The following is a 19,999-nucleotide window of genomic DNA, read 5'->3' as shown; positions in this document are numbered from 1 at the left end:
TACAATGAAAGTGGCTTTGGAAAACTGTAGAATAGAGCTGCTATTCAATTTACACAACTCAGTCGCAGAGTGGAGAAATCCATGAATTGAAAATTACCATCTCACATACATACTGCAGTGGAAACACACACATGCACAAATCTCTATATAAATATATCTCTAACATCAACAGTCTTCACAGAGACTTGGCCTTGTGAGAATCTAGAGCCTCGGAATTTGCTTGTGACCATAAGTCAAACTCTTCATTCGTTTTCACAAAAACCTACTCACTGTGCTTAGCATGCTTATAAAAGTTGTCCCATAGAAAGAGTTTCTATCATGCAATCTGCATCATCACAATAGCTCCCTGAAGCCACAAACACATTCAAATGCTGAGAAGTTATTTCCTTCAGGTCTGCTTTCAACCACATTGTTTTCTTCAATCACTTACAAAGGTATTTCCTCCCTCCTTTCTTGTTGAAATAAATACACATTCTACAAACCCTTTTTTTTTTTTTTAAGACAGGGTGTGTTGCTCTGTCTCACAGGCTGGAGTGCAGTGGTGCAATCTTGGCTCACTGAAACCTCTGCCTCCCCGGCTCAAGTGATCCTCCCACCTCAGCCTCCCCAGTAGCTGGAACCACAGGTGCATGCCACCATTCCCGGCTAATTTTTTTTTTTCTGTTGTTGTTTGTTTTGTAGAGATGGGGTTTTGCCTTGTTGCCCAGGCTGATCTCAAACTCTTGAGCTCAAGCGATCCACCTGCTTCAGCCTCCTGAAGTGCTGGGATTACAGATGTCAGTCACCAAGCCCAACCTACAAATTTTTTTCTAAGAGATAATCTTGTCAATTTTGGTAACCCTATTACCACATCAGACTGTCCAATCAACCATACATTAATCCATTGAACTTTGTTCATCTTCCCATTTGCCTATCACTTTTTCATAAACATATTATTCTGTCTGCAAATTAACTTTTATTTTCCTGAATTCTGGTACATTTTACAGATTTCTTGTCTTTAATCCTCCTCTCTCTCCCTCACCATTCCCAAGTAACCTGACAGCATTATGGAACACTATATTCCTGTGTCTTTAAATACATACTATCCTGCTTTATTTTCTTTTCTGTTCTGTTCTTTCATTTTTTTCTTTCTTTTGAGATAGGGTCTTGCTCTGTTGTCTAGCCTGGAGTGCAGTGGTATGATCACAGCCTACTTCCCAGGCTCAAGTGATCCTCCCACCTCAGCCTCCAAAGCAGCTGGGATCACAGGCAGTGCCACCATGCTCAGTTAATTTATTTTATTTTTTGTAGAGATAGGGTCTATTTGCTCAGGCTGGTCTCAAACTTCTGGGCCCAAGTGATCCTTCTACCTCAGTCTCTTAAAGTGCTAGGACTATAGGCATGAGCCATGGTGCCCAGCCCCTTCTTGCTTTAAATTCTCTTCCAATCTTATTTGGCGAGGGAATACCTACTTACTCTGTAATCTTTCATTCAGATGTTTTCTTCCTGGTAGATTGTTTGCAATCTAGTTCTTCCCCTTCCTTTATCAATGTCTTTTGCAATGTGACTTTGAATTCCTCTAACCAGGAGGTACAGTCTATTTACACATCCCTTAAATCTGAGCTGGTCTGTGAATTTCACTGGTCTATATGTTGTAGAAGTGATTGTTCTGAGGCCAGGTCTTGAGCAGCCTTGCATACTTACACTTATTCTCTTGAATGAGTGATCCACATGGCTCAGTTGCCATAAATAAGTCTTGGCTAGCCTGCTGGAGAAGTGAGTTGCCCTAGCCACATCCAGTCAATCACCAGACATGGGAGTGAAGCATCTGAGACTATTCAGCCCCAGCGAAACTGTCAGCAGACTACAGAGCAAACCTAGCTAAGATCAGCCAAGCTGAGTCCAAATCAGTAGAGGTCCCCAACTCACCCACAGGCTCATGATCAATAACACATGCTTATTATTTTAAGTCACTGAGTTATGGGGCTATTTGTTATATAGCAGCAAGTGATACTCTCTTTACTGATCCTGTTCAATAGCTACAACATACTTCTAGTATAGCCCTTATAACACTACAGTTTTTTTGGTCTTTCTCTTCCATAAACATAGAACTCCTTGGGAACAGGAGCAATTTTTGTTTTGTATCTCAGAATCTATATAGTGCCTGCTGACTTTTTAATAGATGAGTGTCAGAAAAATGTCAATGATTAATTAGTTAATTAAGAATTACAATGTTGCCTAAGCCAAGGGACTCTTTTGGAGGCAGACAAACCCGGGTTTGAATCCCAACTGTATTTCCTACGTTACTTCAGATAACTTGGTTAACCTTGATGAGTCTTGTGTGGTCATCTCTAAATTAGACTGGAACAATATACATTCTACAAGATTGTGGTGATTATATATACAAAATCATGTATAAATATCTCTCACCTGACACAGAATGGATATCCAACAGATAAGAATTAAATGATAAAATGCATGTAAAGCATTTAATATAGGACTTGGCTTCTAGTTGCTCAATAAATGATAGCTCTATTCATATGATCATGATCATCACCATCATCTTTGTTGTCACTTCTTGTAGCAGAAACTGTAGGTGCTCTATCCTCATATCATTGGCAGTTATCATCATTGTGCAAGTTGACCTGATGGTGGCTTTCAAAAGCAAATATCTGGGACTCTGCCTGAGGGCTTCCTCTGGCTGCTGGAGTTTTCTTGGTCTACATGTATGGCACGTTACAAATACCAGGGAGTTGATACTCCACACCTCCACCTAAGGGAGCAGCCCTTAGTCGAGATAGATGGGAGAAGATAGCTAAATACCCTAATTTCCATGCCCTTGGTTGGGATAAATCCAAGTTATGTTCTATGCTGTATCCCAAAGTTACCTAATGTGATTGTACCCCTCTTGATCACAGAAATGATAAGGCACCTTTTCTGTCTTCCTTCTTTCTCTGCCTCACATCCACACTACCCTACAAATGTATGCTGGCATCACCTCTGAATAAACACCACTCCATTTTTTTTGTTTCACTCTCTGCTTCTGGAGAAATCAACCTAAGGCACCATTACTCTTTCCAGTTTATGTTAGTCTTGTTGCTTCAGAATCCAATAATTTCTTAAGGAACTTTGACTTCCATTTGAAAGGCCTAGCCTTTTAATGATCTCTCTAGCTAATCAAAGAGTTTTATCTAGTCCAGTGGATGACAAGACTAATCACAGAATGGGGTATGTCATCTTTAGGTCTTCTTTGTTTTCATCCTGGCTCAATTCTCTAAGTATATGAGGAAAGGGTTAACTTGTGCACCGGAGGTAGCTCTTTGCTTATGCTGATGGGCACCTGGAAACATCGTATTGATTTTGGCCAAGTCAGAGGTGAAATGTAGTAGCTAGTGATTTATAAGGTGCTGTGAAAAGTCTAAAACCCCACCAGCATTCTGTACCAGCTTGTCTATGCTGTTTATCAAAATTGTACTGATTGATGGTTTGCACCTGTTTACTTCTACCTGAAGTAGAAGCTTGCTTTTAGCTACCTGAGCTGTGTGGTACAAAATATCCCTCAGTAAGCTTGAGCCTTGGCTCTCCTGTGAACTTGTAGAGTCTCATGAGACTTTTTAATTATCCAGCTCTGTATAATTGCTGCACTGGGTCTGTTTTCTAACGACCAAAAGCTTTACAGAAGGATCTGGGGTGGAGGAAGGAAGAATTCTTACACCATACAAGTTTAGAACCATTTCAGACAGTTATGAATATTGGAAAGCAAGCTGCACTTTGCTGAGATCTTAAAATACCATTCAGTTGAGCTATCATGAATAACTCTTCTGAGCACAGACTTTAGGGTTGTCCGCCCTCCAACAGTAGCGGTTGGCTTCTTGCAAATTTGGACCTACAAGGTCATTGCATACATTTCTTTTCCTCCCTTCCCTCCCCTATGGACATTGCACAATGGTTACATAATACAAGATGTGAAACCCTCACTGCACAGAGTATAAGTTTCTCTGGTAACCGTTGCTTGAATCCATATATTCTCATCTTTTTAAAGCAGCAATTTGAAATTGGATTTTAATTTTCCCTTCAACATTCCATCTATGAATAACCCAGTATAAAAGTTTTAGTCTTGAAGTTATGCTTGACTGACTTAAGCCACTAGTCCTTAAAAATCTCTTATTTCTCATCTAGAAGGACACCCTTCCCACGGGCTGTCTCTCAGTGGCTTGAGCAACAATGTTCTTAGAAGTCAGGAGCCATCCAGGAAGCAGGAGAAGAGCTACAAACACATCTGGAATGCTCAAGTCTCTGAGTGTTACAAGATAACCCACCTAGAATATGAGATTTTGGGCAGAATTTTCTTTATTTTCACAATTTGACATCAACACCCTCTAAGTTTCAGAAGCAGGCCACAGACATACACATCATAAGCAGTTCTTTGAAATAGTAGAATAAATTACAATCTGACTATTGTGTATTAAAATGCAAATAGACAGTATAGCCTGCATATGGAAATTGGAAATATATTTGGAGCTTCATAAGAGCTTGGGTGGTCATCTATGCCCAAATATCTTTCAAATTTATCCATCTCCAATGCCACATCCCTAAGCCAAGTCAGCAGTATCTTTCACGTGGGTAAGAGCACCCTGTTTTCAGCTCCTGAGACCTCCATACATACTAGTTGGCTATAATAAAGAAGAATGGCCTTTAAAAAATATAAATTCTTTCATTCACCTCCTAATGATTCTCCAATAACTTCCATCTTTATTAAAATAAAATGAAGACACTTTCCCACATCTAAAGAGCTCTCCAGCTTCATCTCCTACATCCTGCTTCTTCAAAGCCCCTCTCTTAAAGTGATACTGGCCTGGTTTCCAAACCTTGAATATATCCACATGGATCCTGGTTTGTGACATACGGACGGTATGATCTTCAAACCCTAGTCGGCTGGATTTTTTCTATCACTCAGTTCTCAGCTCCAACTCTCTAAGTGTTCTGCTCTGACACTCAAACTAAAGTAGTCCCTCATCCCTTATCTCGTTAACCTGCTTATCATGTTCATAAACATTATCAATAGTTGTCAGTTTCCTTTTCATTTATTTACTTACCCTTTCCACTGGAATGACAGCTTCTGTAAGGCCATAAGCTTGCCCTTTTAGTTTCCAGCGCCTACAACAGTTTGCAGGCCTACAGCAGTCACCCAGAGAATACTGTTGAATCAATACATGCATGTTTCTGTGTTTTTAGTATTGTTTAATTTAAAACGCATTTTAGAAGGACAAAACCATAAGGTAATTTATTTCCCTACCTTTATATGATGGCTGTGGATGAATTAAAGACTCCAGAGGAGTGTGGCTATTTCTATTCTGCAACTTTTCGTTGGTGCTTGTCAGTCTTCTTCATTTTTTCTCAGTGTTCATTTTAGCAAGAGGTGGAAGCATTTCACCACAGTGTATTTCTGTAACAATACAGTACCAAAATGACTCAGAACCCCACTAACATTATGCTGTGCTTAAAAATAAACATATAGCCACATTTGCTTTACATTCTCCCACATGCAGTGCATTCCTTTTTACTGTTTCTATCATTTTCTCAGGCATGCAGCTACGGATCTGTATATTATTACCGGGACACCTCAGGTAGGATTAGACTCCTCTTAGTACCTTGGCTGCATCTGTACCACAGCATTTTCTCCACTGTGAATAATTATTCTATTACAAATCCATCTCTCCAATAGATGGTGAACCTTGTGGGGCCAGGAGCTGTGCCTTTGGTCCCTGAATCTCTGGGGCCTAGTCCACTACCTGGTAATTATACATTTTCAATACAGTCAATTCTTGATATTTGCAGTAGTTATGATTTATGAAGTCACCACAAACACTAAATTAGCAAATACTGAAGCATTGTTCCTAGGAGAAATAGAGGGTTAGGTTTCTGCAAGTCTCTGACTCCAATATTTTTGTCACATAATCAATACATAACTTTGTTTTATGTGTGTCACTGTTTATACATATTGTTGATTTATTAAGGTGGAACTCACAATCAACAGCACTGTAGCTTATGCCTCAACAAAGATTTTCTAACACACGTGTTTTCTCCATAAGACGCGTGACAGCCTACTGTGCTTAGGAACATGTGACAGCATGTCAGCCCTACATTATGGGGCCATTCTAAACCATGGAAACACCAACATTAAGCACAAAGATGTAAAAGATATGAGAAGGTGAATCTGTAAATATGAAATCACAATTAATGAGAATCAGCTATATACATATTGGATGAATCACAGTTATATGCAGATTATACAAATTCCCAACCTTGTTTGTAGTTCAACATACCCTTGCCATTTAAATGAGTAACTAATAAATATTATAGATATGGTAGAAAAGGACTACATACAGATTTTATATTCTTCATGAAAGACCCAGGAACTGAAAGCAAATATTATTTCTTATATTCTCTGCTGTCCTATTAAAAAGACAAATTCCAGCAATCCTATCAAAATATTAATAACATTCTTTGCAGAAATAGAAAAAGGAATCCTAAAATTCATGCAGAAACACAAAAGACTCCAAATAACTAAAGCAATCCTGAGCAGAAAGAATAAAACTGGAGGCATTAAAGTACTTGATTTCAGATTATACTACAAAGCTATAGTAACCAAACCAACATGTTACTAGCATGAAAACAGACATGCCGATGAATAGAACAGAATAAAGGTCACGGAAATAAATCTATGCACTTACAGGCAACTAATTTTGCCAAAGGCTCCAAGAACATCCATTGAGGAAAGGACAGTCTGTTTAATAAACGATGCTAGGAAAACCTGATATACATATACAGAAGAATGAAACTAGACCCTTCTCTCTCACTATATGCAAAAATGAACTTAAAATTGATTAAAGACTTAAATGTAAAACCTAAACTATGAAACTACTAGAAGAAAACATTGAGAAAACATTACAAGACATTGGTCTAGGCAAAGATTTTTGGGGTAAGACCTCAAAAGAATATGCAACAAAAACAAAAGTAGACAAATGGGATTACATCAAGCTAAAAAACTTCTGAACAGCAAAGGAAACAATCAACAAAGTGAAGAGGCAATCTACAGTATGAGAGAAAATATTTGCAAACTATCCATCTGACAAGAGGTTAATAACCAGGATATATTAGAAACTCAAACAACTCAATAGCAAATAATAATCCAATTAAAAATGGATGAAAGACCCAAACAGACCTTTCTCAAAAGAAGACATACAAATGTCCAACAGATGTTTGAAAAAATGCTCAACATCACTAATTATCAGGGAAATGCAAATCAAACCACAATGAGATATTATCACACTCCAGTTAGAATGGCTATTATCAAAAAGAAAAAAAAATAACAAATGCTGGCAAGGATGCAGAGAGAGGGAAATACTTGTATGCTGTTGGTGAGAATGTAAAGTAATACCGTCATTATGGAAAACAGCATGGAGGTTTCTCAGAAAACTAAAAATAGAACTACCATACAATCCAGCAATTCTACTGCTGAGTAAATATCAAAAGAAAGGAAATCAATGTATTGAATAGATATCTCCACATCCATGTTTATTTCAGTGCTATTCATAATAGCCAAGATATGGAATCAACCTAAGTTTCCATCACTGAAAGAATGGATAAAGAAAATGTGGTATATGTATACAATCAAATACTATTCAGTCACAAAAAGAAATTGATTTCTGTCATTAGCAGCAATATGGATGGAACTGCAGGTTATTATGTTAAGTGAAACAAGCCAGGCAAAGAAAATGTTCTCACTCACACATGGGAGCTAAAAAAAATGTAGACCTCATGGAGATAGATGGTAGAATTATGGTTTCCAGAGACTGGAAAGGAAAGTGGGGAGCAAGAGAAATGAAGAGAAGTTGATTAATGAGTATAAAAATACAGTTAGATAGAAGGAATAAGTTCTAATATTTGGGAGTGCCGTAGGAAAATTACAGTTAATAGTAATTTACTGTATATTTCAAAATAACTAGAAGAGAAGAATTGTAATGTTCCCAACACAAAGAAATGGTAAATGTTTGAGGTGATGGATATCTCAATTACCTTGACTTTATTTTTGCATTGTATACCTGTATCAAAACATCACATGTATTCCCAAAATAGGTACAATTATGACATATCTATAAAAAATGAAATCCCAGAGCCCAGGTATTTTCTTCTGCATGATATTAATTATTGCTCCTCCAATTTTCAGACAAGTTCAAAGAAAATTTCCCTGAAAATAATTGTAGGTTAATAGTTTGCCTTGTCCATTATAGGTCAACCTAAATTCCTAGAAAATTGTTCCATTTTTCTCCTTGGAAAAGAATAAGAAATACCAGCTTTTATTTCATTATTTGCACCAGTTAATTGCAGGTACAAAAGGTCCATACTTAGTCCCTCGTATTTTCTGTAAAAATGCAAGTACTCTGTGAGAGGTACAATGGAGAGATCACACTTTACATGGCTATTTTCCAGTGCATTTGAAAAATGTTTAAGACCCCCTTAGAATATGAATTTATGTTTTAAAGGTGTTGTGAAGATTTTCCAATTAAGTTTACTTCTCAATATTTTAAAATGGTTACTTTTAACATTGATTGACTTGTACTTCATAGAAAGTAATTTGTTGCTAAAATTATCTTCTACTACAAGCCTATAGTAACCAAAACAGCATGGTATTGGTACCAAAACAGATATAGACCAATGGAACAGAACAGAACCCTCAGAAACAACACCACACATCTACAACCATCTGATCTTTGACAAACCTGACAAAAACAAGAAATGGGGAAAGAATTCTCTATTTAATACATGGTGCTGGGAAAACCGGCTAGCCATATGTAGAAAGCTGCAACTGGATCCCTTCCTTACACCTTATACAAAAATTAATTCAAGATGGATAAAATACTTAAATGTTAGACCTAAAACTATAAAAACCCTAGAAGAAAACCTAGGCATTACCATTCAGGACATAGGCATGGGCAAGGACTTCATGTCTAAAACACCAAAAGCAATGGCAACGAAAGCCAAAATTGACAAATGGGATCTAATTAAACTAAAGAGCTTCTGCACAGCAAAAGAAACTACCAACAGAGTGAACAGGCAACCTACAGAATGGGAGAAAAATTTTGCAATCTACTCATCTGACAAAGGGCTAATATCCAGAATCTACAATGAACTCAAACAAATTTACAAGAAAAAAACAAACAACCCCATCAACAAGTGGGTAAAGGATATGAAGACACTTCTCAAAAGAAGACATTTATGCAGCCAGCAGACACACGGAAAAATGCTCATCATCACTGGCCATCAGAGAAATGCAAATCAAAACCATAATGAGATACCATTTCACACCAGTTAGAATGGCAATCATTAAAAAGTCAGGAAACAACAGGTGCTAGAGAGGATGTGGAGAAATAGGAACACTTTTACACTGTTGGTGGGACTGTAAACTAGTTCAACCATTGTGGAAGTCAGTGTGGCGATTCCTCAGGGATCTAGAACTAGAAATACCATTTGACCCAGCCATCCCATTACTGGGTATATACCCAAAGGATTATAAATCATGCTGCTATAAAGACACATGCACACGTATGTTTATTGAGGCACTATTCACAATAGCAAAGACTTGGAACCAACCCAAATGTCCAGCAATGATAGACAGGATTAAGAAAATGTGGCACATATACACCATGGAATACTATGCAGCCATAAAAAAGGATGAGTTCATGTCCTTTGTAGGGACATGGATGAAGATGGAAACCATCATTCTCAGCAAACTATCGCAAGGACAAAAAACCAAACACCGCATGTTCTCACTCATAGGTGGAAATTGAACAATGAGAACACTTGGACACAAGAAGGGAAGCATCATACACCAGGGCCTGTTGTGGGGTCGGGGGAGGGGGGAGGGATAGCATTAGGAGATATACCTAATGTAAATGATGAGTTAATGGGTGCAGCACACCAACATGGCACATGTATCCATATGTAACAAACCTGCACATTGTGCACATGTACCCTAGAACTTAAAGTACAATAAAATATATGTACATATATATAAATAAAAATCAAAGAAAGAACATGCAGTAGCTAAAAAAGAAAATCTTCTCAAAAGCATGCTCTATGTTTTAAACTATTATTGCTAGGATCACTAGGACTTAGTAAAAAGCAATGCCTGACACAGGCAACAATAAATTCTAGAAGGACGGTTCTGACAGCTGCTTTTAAATTAGTTCAAAATAGGCTAAAATATAAGTAGACATAATTTCTTTTCTGCATCTTTTGATACCCTATTCAAATAGTTTAGAGTATCAGCAGATAAGTCACCTTGTCATGGAATGCAATTTTAAAATTGATATAATCGTGTGGGTCTACTGCATAATAATAAGATAATTCAATATATTTGATAGAAGTAATACTTTGATCCAGAAAAATAAAACCAAATGCATTTTGTAAATTTCTGTATTTTGTTAGCATCACTGTATTACATTTTCTATATAATTAACCATTTTGAGTTTATTTTCTAAGGATTTGTACTACTTTTAATTTTCTATTTATGCTACAAATAGCCAAATTAATCAAGTAAATATTAGATATCATAAAACTACTTTAAGACCTTCTCAAATCATCACTAAATCTCTCCTCTCATATTTCTTTCTCTTACAACATGCCATTAAGAAGACTTTACCCACATATCCCTGCTAAAGTCATATTACCATTACTGACTTATAAAAAGCAATCTGGGGGCCGGGTGTGGTGGCTCACCCTGTAATCCTAGCATTTTGGAAGGCAGAGGCAAGCTGATCACTTGAGCTCATGAGTTTGAGACCAGCCTGAGCAACATGGCGAAACCCCGTCTCCACAAAAAGTACAAAAATGAGCCGGGCGTGGTGGTGCAGACCTGTAGTCCCAGCTACTTGGAAGGCTGGGGTATGGGGATGGCTTGAGCCTGGGAGGTAGAGGTTGCAGTGAGCTGAGATCACGCCACTGTATTCCAGCCTGGGTGACAAAGCCAGAACTTATCTCAAAAAAAAAAAAAAGAAAGAAAGAAATCTGAATGCTGAATGTTTAGTAGCCTATGTTCAGATAACGGCTATTCCATTCTGAACATGTTGATAATGCATATTTTAACAAAAGGTACAGCTGTCAATTAAATTTAGAATTTGCATTTCCAACCTTCAAGAGGAAGGAGTTGGCTTTGTATCCACAGACTGACTCCACCTTTTACTAGCTGCACGATTTGAGGCAATTTATTATTCCCTGAGATTATTTACTCATCTGAAAGATGGAGATGAATACCATTTTCTATAAAATGGCCTATGCAGAGTACCTGGCCAATAATGATTAGTAAAAAAATTAGCACGCATTTTTTACCAAATACAAAACCATTCCAAGCAGCATTTTAGTCACCAAATTTAGCTCTTCAAGCCAAAAATCAGTGACCTGGTATCTGCAAATAATTTAAAAAGAAACAAACAAGCAAACACACAATCCTAAATGTCCTAGCTAAGCATAACTAAGTTTTCACATACGTTTATGCCATTTTGTTCTGTTTTCTTGTTTTGTTTTGTTTTGTTTTTGAGACCAGGGACCAAGTCTCACTCTGTTGCCCAGGCTGGAGTGCCGTGGCACCATCTTGGCTCATTGCAACCTCCGCCTCCCAGGTTCAAGTGATTCTCCTACCTCAGCCTCCCGAGTGGCTGGGATTACAGGTGCCCGCCACCACACCTGGCTAATTTTTGTATTTTTAGTAGAGACAGGGTTCCACCAAGTTGGCGAGGCTGGTCTCAAACTCCTGACCTCAAGTGATACACCCGCCGCGGCCTCCCAAAGTGCTGGCATTACAGGTGTGAGCCACAGCGCCCGGCCGCCATTTTGTACTCTATTTACATAGATTCACTGGACATTTTACTCCTATATTGGGGATGTTGGAAATCAGATACTCATTCACGATATGCATTCAATACACATAACAACTGCATTACAAATGGCACCTGACTCTGAGATATGAGTATACTATTAGGCACATTGGTAAGTGACCAGTATCAATAATATATTCATATCTCAGAGTTAATGAGCCTTCTTCTGTTTTATATACCATAGAATTTTAGAGTTTAAAAACTCTAAAATTTAAACTTTAAACATTTTAAACTCTAAAATTCTATTGTATATAAAACGGAAGGAAGATTTGCTATCAGCTCTACTAGTATAAACAGTCTCTGCATGCTTTTTTCCCCTCCTCACATTCAAGGATGGCAGCTCCTTATGCAAATACATTTCAAGGTAACTTAGAGACAGGAAGGGTTCCATCAGATCTGTAATTTAGAACAGTTGTATTATTCACCCTTTCATCCACTTTTCCTTGTACCCAGAGATGCAATTTTGTGAGTAGTAGGTTTGATACGTGGTCTGTGCCATTATGTCAGGAAAATAGCACTTTTCCTCCCCTCATGGAGAATGGGCTCAAGACCTTGTCCTCATTAATATTGAGTTCTAGCCAAATAAATTCCAATGGGTTGCGAAATCATGAAAGATGCTAGATCCCATTGGATTAAAACCTTCCAACAACTCTGAGACATTAGAGTAACAGGAGAAAAAGAATAAACTGAATTGAGAAAACTCAACACACAACATATTTTTTAACCTATTGTCTTTACTAGGATAGAACCTTTCCAAAAAAAAATAAATATGGATCATCTTTCTTAGAAATATGTCTTCATCACTGCCAATTTTTCTTTGTGTATACTTTATAACACGGATAATTTTAACACTTCCAGTTAGATGCTGCATTCCTCATCCAGTAGGTGAACTCCAAGTACACAAAAGGGTTCCATTACCAGGTTTGACAGTGTAAAAGCCAGGCAGAAAACAAGCTGGCAGAGACAGTTTAATATAAACCTCCTCTGAGGATTTGAAGGCAACATCACATTTGTTTCCTGCTACTCATCTGCCCCTCTGTGATCTTTGTCTCTATATATGATAAAATATTTATAGCCAGAGCTCAGCATTTTTTCTTTTCCTTCACTGTTGGAATAAGGTATGTTCTGTGTCCAGAGGAGAAAGCAACATAATAGAAACTCTAAAAAATTGAATAAGTAACTTTTGGTGCGTAGAAAACCTAACCCACTCACTAATGGATTTTCTTTCATTCAAAACAAGAAAACTGTGACATACGGGACTGCATTTGGGCAGAAATTATTTATGCATTTGTCGAATGCAGGAAATCCTCTCTAGAGAAAGTTCTCAGAGCATACAGAACTATATTGTTTTGGGATTTCTCCAAATACAGATTGAGCACTATTTTATTTTTCTTTTCAGGTAATAATAAAACTCAGTTTTTGAAAACATCTTCACCTTTTCCTACAGGAAAATATCTGGTTTGAGTTTCTGGCCTCTTTGAGACATCTCCCTTGAGACAATAGAAGAATTGAGCTTTCTAGGACTGTGAACTATAATATTATCACATTACTGCTCCCTTTTTCCCCATTTAGAGAGCAATTTATAACGTGTTGGCTTTTATTTTTGGAGTAACTCTTCTTTACACTGAAAAGCCAAGTAAACAATTATGTTTAGATATATTGATTTTCTGCTCCAATAGAAAAAGCACTTAAAGCTTGTATTAACTAGATGACCCAGGTTCTAGCCCATTGTGTTTGCCTTTTAAACTTAATTGGCTACACTGTTTTGTCCCTGGGCTTCCTCATCCTAAAACCAAGGTAATAACAGCATGTACTTACTCTACAACACCTACTTACACAATTTTCAGAGGATTAAATACAATGATGTATGTGTGAGAACTTTAGATACTCTAAAGTACTACACAACATTAGGTTTAGAAAAGCTATTTTAATTCCTGTGTTTAAGTTATATGGAAATTAACTTAAATTTAATCTGGCACCTAAAATGGTAAAAGATAACAGTTTAAAACTCCATCGTAGTGTCTTTGGAGTGTGTGAATTCACTAACCTTCACTTCAATGAATCTGCACCTGTCCAAGCTGATTCTGCTGAGTTTAGATTTCCTAAGACAAAAGATGAGATGGGAGAAGAGTGGTGAGAGAGTTAGACAGAGATAAATGTGCTACTAGGAAGTGAGTTTTTCATCATCACTCTCCTTCTTTAAAACAGGGATTCTTAACTGGGGGTCATAACTGTCCCTGGGCTCAATTAGATAGACTTCAAGGGTTCCACGAATTTGGATAGAAAAAAAGTTATTTTTATTTTTATTAGTCTTTAACAGCCAATAAATCCCAGTAATACTGGAAGGAGCTATGACCAAAAAAACACAAACCCTTTCATATTACAAGTGTTGCAGATGCCTGGAAATATCATGTATACTTTGAATGCACGGCAGTTAGTAGACTTGCCATTAGATCTTCTTATACTGCAAAATCAAGAAATATATATCACCATAACACACATTTATTTTATTTAATGTTTTGATAGCTCTGTATCAACATTATTGCCTTTTAAAAATAATCGTAGGTATTTTATTTTACACATTAAAAAATTATGTTGCCACTGTGATAATAGCAATTCCACTCCCAGGTATATACCCCAAAAAACTGAAAACAGGCTCTGAACAGAAATGTAGTATAGGAATGTTCATAATGATACTATTGATAACAGCCAAAAGGTGGGAACAACTCAAATGACCATCAAGAGGTGATTGGATAAATAACATGTAGTATATCCAATCAGTCAGATGTTATTCAACAGAAAAAAGAATAAAGTACTCATACACGCTAGTGTGGATGAACCTCAAAAACATGTCAGGGGAAAGAAGGCAGGCACAAAAAGACACGTATTTTATGAGTGTACTTATATGAACTATCCAGAATAGGTAGATCCATAGACACAGACAGCAGATTTGTGGTTACCAGAGACTTGGCAACAGGAAAATGAGGAGTAACTGCTTAACGTGTACAGGGGTTTATTTTGGAGCAATGGAAATGTTTTGGAATTAGATAGAGGTGGTAGTTGCACGACTTTTTGAATGTACTAAATGTCACTAAGTTGTTCATTTTAAACGAGTTAATTGTATGTTTCATAACTAAATACATTTTGGATCTTGGATTGAACAGAGAAAGGATGTTAATGAGAAAACTGATGAAATCAAATAAGGTCTATAAGTTTAGTTTACAGCAGGAGTTGGCAAACTATAGCCCATGGCCAAATCCTTCCTAGATCTGTTTCTTTTTTGTAAATAAAGTTTTATTGGAAAACATATACCTTCATTTGTTTATGCATTGTCTATGACTAATTTCTCACTACAATAGCGGAATTAAGTCGTAGTGACAGACACCTAAAATAGTTCCTATCTGGCTCACTATAAAATAATGCCAATTCTTCATTTATAGTATTGTGCCAATTTAAAATTCCAATTTTGGGTAATTGTAATATGGTTACACAAAATGTTAACATTAGGGATGAAGAACATATGGAAATATTTATACCATTTTTTTGCAAGTTCTCTGTAGGCCTAAAATTATTTCATAAAAATACAAAAAAATTAACTGGCCGTGGTGGTGGGCACCTGTAGTCCCAGCCACTTGGGAGGCTGAGGCAGGAGAATGGTGTGAACCCGGGGGACGGAGCTTGCAGTGAGCCAAGATCGTGCCACTGCACTCCAGCCTGGGCGACAGAGCGAAACTCCATCTCAAAAAAAAAAAAAAAAAAAATTCATAATAAAAATTTAAAATTTATTTGAATGAGATGCTAACATTTAAAATACAGGAGATTTCACATAAAACTTCTGTTCATAGTTTCTTTTGAAAAGTTAGGATGTCTGATAATGCTGGCCAACAATCAGAGCAAACTGAAAGTTAGTACCTTTGATTAATGTGTATGATACTGCTGGTTATTGTCTCAATATCCACTTCCATAGCATCAGAATCCTGATTTTATATAGGCACGAGGTATTATATAAAAGACCATATTTCTCAGTATCTCTTGTACCCACAGGTGGTCAATGGAATGCAAGCACAAGTGTTTTAGTGAGACTTTAGGGAAAGCTCATTAGAATGAGACGGCAGGCTGAATGAGCCCTATTTGACCTTCCCTGCTTCTACTGATTCTTGCCTAGAAAATTGATGTGATGGCTGGAGTTTCAGCAGTCCTCTTGGACCATGAAATGAGAAAAAACTCATATATCTATCCCCACTGCAGGTGGAGCTCAAAGATAGAAGAAACCTGTGGTAGATTTGCTGTGTGTGTGTTTTGTTTTTTTTTTTTTACATATTCTTGTACTCATGCCCAACATGGCAAAGCTCTGTTTCTACAAGAAATACAAAAATACCACTAGCCAGGTGTGGTGGTGTGTGCCTGTAGTCCCAGCTACTCTGGTGGCTGAGGTGGGAGGACTGCTTGAACTTGGGAGGTGGAGTTTGCAGTGAGCTGTGACCACGACACTGCACTCCAGCCTGGGCAACAGAGGAAAAAAAAAAAAAAAAAAAGAGAGAGAGAGAGAATTGTCTCAAAAAAAAAAAAGAGAGAATTAGAATTATTCAAATAAATGCTAAATCATGTTCTCTTAAAAACAGTCATAAAAATAGACATGTAAAATAATTAGTTATTTATATGATAGCAGATTTTAAAATATTTAAGATTATTTTTATTAAATATATAAGAAGTGTGTATTAAAATATATTAGAAGTGACAACCTATAAATTATAATACTTAAGAGCTATTAACAGTTTATATCTCTAACAAAAAGTAGTACAATTCAAATTGATGTTTTTATATTTACTATTTTTAAACTAAATGCCAGCTTTCATCAATAAAATTACCATGACAAGAGGATGTTTCAATTTATTGGTGCTACTATACTGGCATGTTTTCAGATAAATTTTTAAAAAGTACACTTCTATGGAACCTTCTGCTTTTAAACAATTATCTCAGTTACATAAGAAACTCAAGAATGTCAAGCCCTTGCTTTCAATTTAGGTATTTATCATTTCTTCTGCATTACAAATCTTTACCAAAAAAGCAAGAATATGTGCACGCTTACGAGTGTCTCAGGCTCTGAAGACTTTTTGTAAAAGGTAAAAAGCTCTTGACAACAATCTGGAGAAGCTGTGATGATATGGGTGTGTTCTTACATGTCATGCTGACTCCTGTGGATTGAAGGCATACACATACACACACTAAATTGCAGACACAAGCAGCCACTGTTAGCTCAAGTGAGTGATTTTCTGTTTCACTAAGCTCTGATAGCTGATTTCAAATTCTTGTATGCTGGTTTGCTGTGCTAACCCTTGATCTATTATATAAGGACTCAGCCTCATCTAATGAAAAATGACTGGGATTCACATTTACCAATGGTTAACAGGAAACGTTTCCCAAAAGCAAATCCAAAGGTTACATAAGAGAAAATTCCTGTGCTGCCATATTCAGCAAGAAACGTCAGTGAGGTCCAGTGAACACTGACATAGTGGGAGAAAGCTTGAGTGGATATTATCTTGACAAGGCTTGATGTATGTAAGGACTGGGGGCTTCATTCACCAACACATTTTGGTTGAGCATATCCCCTTGGTGAAGAAACAAGCTCTAAAGTATCACTGTCTAATAGAAATATAATGTGAACCATAAAACATAATAATATAGAAGGTCTGAAGTGAATATAAAATGTCAAAAGTAATAGAACAATTTTATAATCACATTATAATCAAATGTGAGTCACAAATATAATTTTAAATTTTCCAGTAGCTGCATTAAAAGGAAAAATAAAGAGGTGAGTTTAATTTTAATAATGCATTTTACTTAACAAAATATAACCAAAATGTCACCATTTCAACATGTATCAGTAAGACATTTTCATTCATTTTTTTCATAATAAGTCTTTAAAATCCAGTATGTGTTTTATACTTTCAGCACATCTCAATTTGGAGTAGCCACATTTCAAGTTCCCAATAGCCACATGTGGTTAGTGGCTCCTGTATTGGGCATTCGAGTCTAGAGGAACTCTGTGATTTACTGTAATGGTTAAAGGATCTTTGGAATAGCAATAACCAGAGAGGAAAACAATGCCATTTCAAATATAACAGATTAATAAAATTTCTAAAACATGTTGATAGAAATTATACTAGCAAGACAAAAGCTGACACCAACTAGTTGGGGTTTTATTTTAGTTTTAAAATATGCCTGTTCTAAAGCAGATACTTTGCAGTGCAGAGGAAGTATGTTAATGGAAATTGGCTCATTTGTAACTAAAGTACTTTGCAAGTAGAGGAATTTTGGGGACATTAAAGTATGCCAGAATAAAATCCATTAAGCCTTAGTTAAAATCCCAAGCAAATAATAAAACACATTTATTTATATTCTGCAGCATGGGTAATAAAGCATAATAATATAGAAAGTCTGAAGTGAATATAAAATGTCAAAATTAATAGCACAATTTTATAATCAGCCTCCAATGAAATTATTAGTCTTTAAAACAGAATTCATTTACATTGAAAATTGACATGTAAGGATTTTCTCTTGAGTCAAATGAGCTCATTTAAATGATCTATAGATACATTAGGTCAAATAGAAGGTACAGAGGTCAGGTGACATGTTAAGCTGTAAAACTTCCTGCCAAAAATTAGTACTGCATCAAAAATGGAAAAAACACACTCTTCTGAAAGTTTAAGTAAAAAAAAAGTTGTAATAGCTTCAGTACTCTAACATCAATAAAATATTTCAAGCATTAAGGCTGCCAAATTACCTGATAACTCAGTAATACTTAAAGTGTGCTTTCTAGGGTAAATTTTCATTTGCATTCCAGGAGATTATGAAACAAATAGTTTGCACCAAACATAAATGGAAAAAGTTATACGTTTTAAAAACTTTCTGATTATATATTATTCATGTGTTCATTGTAGAAAAATTGGGAAAATGCATAAAAGCACAAAGTAGAAAAAAAATCACTCAGAATCCCAGTACTCAAGACATTGTTGACATTTTAGTCTACATCCTTCCAGGTTTAAATTAGCATATTACTGCCAGGTCTTTGTGATAAAATAAACTCTTGTGAGCTCTCTTGTAGATCTGATTCCTCCAATAGCTCTGATAATTCCACTTGGTACATACATACCCACACACTTCCCCTCTCCTACACAACTGTCTACCCAAGGGCTACAGGGAGTTCAAGGGTTCTCTAATCTTAGGTTGGTCTGTCAATATCTGTCTCCTGTTTTGCTCTTTCTCTCACTCCATCCTCTTCAATCATACCCCAACGAAATCCCCAAAATAGTAAGACCTCTGTCTGGACATGCTTTCTTCCAGTTAGCTTTAAGGTTTGTAATTCTCCCTTATTGGAGAAGAAATGGTGCTTGCATAGACACCAATTATCATCTTTGATTATTTACAACCCTAAAACAATATCATAATCCGGAAAAGACATCAACTTCTCTCTCTTACCAATACTGTTGGAACTAGCTGATAAACCAATACTGTTGGAACTAGCTGATAACACTTTGTTTGTATTTTACTGGACACTAATTTGTGTCTGGAAGAACCTACTTTCTCAGAACTAGATTTAAACATTTATCAGGTGTTTAAAAGGGCAGATACTGGCTAGGGACTGGATAGTGAATTATGCATAAATCAGACATGGTCTTTTGACCTCACAGAAGTAATAGTTTAGTAAGGAAGATAGTTTGTAATCAATTAAACAAATGCATGCATAATTACACACTGGGATAAATTATTTGAAGGCAGTGAATATTGATATTGAGATGAGATAATACATTACTTTTATTCAGCTTTATTGAGGTATAATTGATAATTTATGTATACATTGTGAACTAATTACCACAATCAGGCTAATTAGTATATTCAACACCTCACATAGTTATCAATCTCTTTCTTCTTTCTTTCTTTCTTTTTTTCTTTCTTTCTTCTCTCTCTCTCTCTTTCTCTCTCTCTCTTTTTCTCTCTTTCTTTTGACAGAGTCTTGCTCTGTCACCCAGGCTGGAGTGCAGTGGCGCAATCTTGGTTCACTGCAACCTCTGCCTCCCAGGTTC

General features: G+C 36.5%; 1 protein-coding gene across 4 annotated transcripts in view; it reads right to left on the bottom strand.

Moving 5' to 3' along the window:
- The window catches only part of PAK5 (p21 (RAC1) activated kinase 5), a 293,777-nt gene that overhangs the window by 166,145 nt on the left and 107,633 nt on the right, over nucleotides 1-19,999 (bottom strand). For all 4 annotated transcript variants that reach the window (XM_032142712.2, XM_032142713.2, XM_032142714.2 and 1 more), the window contains one exon: nucleotides 5,276-5,425. The gene's annotated coding sequence lies outside the window, so the exon portion shown is untranslated. The remainder of the gene's footprint in view (nucleotides 1-5,275; nucleotides 5,426-19,999) is intronic.

This window comes from Hylobates moloch, unplaced genomic scaffold (assembly GCF_009828535.3).
Source record: "Hylobates moloch isolate HMO894 unplaced genomic scaffold, HMol_V3 SCAFFOLD_21, whole genome shotgun sequence".
Classification (NCBI taxonomy): domain Eukaryota; kingdom Metazoa; phylum Chordata; class Mammalia; order Primates; family Hylobatidae; genus Hylobates; species Hylobates moloch.
Note: the sequence above shows the minus strand (reverse complement) of the source record. Positions and strands in the feature narration are given on the sequence as shown.